Raw genomic sequence first — 1,830 nt, forward strand, 5'->3', positions numbered from 1 at the left:
TGTCCTGGAAAGTGTGCTGTCCCGGAATCTGCCGTTCTAGTCAGTGTCCTGGAAAATATGTTGTCCTGGAACCTGCCATTCCGTAAATGTCCTGGAAAAATATGTTGTCCCGGATTCTGCCAATTAGACAATTCTTCTGTATACATATGTTTTCCCGAAACCTGTCAATCGATAAATGTCCTGGAAAAATATATTGTCCCAGAACCTGACAGTCCGTGAATGTCCTGGAAACATATGATGTCCTGGAACCTGCCAATCTGTCAATGTCCTGGAAGAATATGTGTCCTGGAATCTATCAATCTGTGAGTGTCCTGGAAACTGCCAAATTTGTTTTTTTTCGAAAACGAGTAAAAATACATTAATTTTACTTGAACGGAAGGTAGAAAACAACAAAAGAGACTTCTTAAAACTGTTTTTAACTAATTCTATTTTCGGTCCCAGAAACTGCCTCTGGACATACATATATGTATATATATATGTATATAGGTGTGTAGAACACACACACTACTACACTACATTGAATTGACAATAACAATAAAAATGTTGTGCGGCAACGACACTGTGAACGTGGATTATACTGGTGACAGCTGATTGACTCATATAGTTGTTTTCTACGCGTACAGCGTCACGCAAAACGTATGTATGCATGTATGTACATATACACACGCACATACAAAAAATGTTCACTTTTCATGTTTTCGCCTTAGGGAAAAAAATACATAATCGATATCATGGTCAAGGTTTTTTCTTCTTAGCTACTAATTAAGAAAAGGATTTTCAGCGTTCACCGTATCTGGATACACGGTATTGCAAAAACTCTCTATTATCTTTGAAGTTCTATTATTGATGCGTCTTTTAAGTGCATTCTACAAGTTTATTCCCCTAAAAATAAATACAAACAAATCAGATATATGACGCAGTAAAGTAAAATTCTATATTACATTCTGTGGCACAAAATCGTGGTCAGTAGCTCTTTGAAAAAAACCGAATGTATCATGAAAATAATAAAGTAATATTTCTAACGTACATTACTGTAGGATTTAATTGGACTTTTAATTGGACTTTTTGCTATCGTCACACACATAACCGGGTATCGAATCAAAGCGTCGACATGCTTTATACGGGTTCCTGGCCTATGTTCTATGACGTAATCATAATCCTCTAATACGAGAGCCCATCTAGCAATACGGGTACTTAACTCTTTCTTACTCATGGTGCGCTGAAAAGCCGCGCAATCAGTGACTATCTTAAATGGAATTCTTAACAGATATACTCGGAATTTTCTAAGTGCTTCTACCACCGCAAGCGCCTCTAATTCGTAACTCGTGTAGTTTCTCTCCTCTTTTTTAGTCTTTCTGCTCATAAAATATACCGGGTGTAATAAATTGTCCTCATCTGAACGCTGCAAAAGTACGGCCCCATAACCGTTTATACTTGCGTCAGTATGTACTTCTGTTTCGTGCCGCGGATGGTATATTTTCAGTACTGGATTTTGAGTTAGAGTCGTCTTCAATTATAAGAACGTGTTTCGGGCTTTATCGTCAAAAATATATGGTTGATCTTTCCGCAACATATCACTTAATGGTTTCGTGATCATAGAATACGAAGGTATAAACTTTCTGAAGTAACCCGTCAATCCGAGAAAGCTTTGAATATCTTTCAGTCCTTTCGGTTCCGGATAATCTATCACGGCTTTGATTTTTTCTTGGGAAGGGTAATTTCTGCCCCCCTCTATAGAATGGTCAAGAAATTCGATGGTTCTTTTCACAAATTGACACTTTTTAAAGTTAATCTGCAAACCGTAATCGCTAGCTGTTTTTAGTACGATCA

Source organism: Trachymyrmex cornetzi, unplaced genomic scaffold (genome assembly GCF_001594075.2).
Source record: "Trachymyrmex cornetzi isolate Tcor2-1 unplaced genomic scaffold, Tcor1.1 scaffold3515, whole genome shotgun sequence".
Lineage (NCBI taxonomy): Eukaryota > Metazoa > Arthropoda > Insecta > Hymenoptera > Formicidae > Trachymyrmex > Trachymyrmex cornetzi.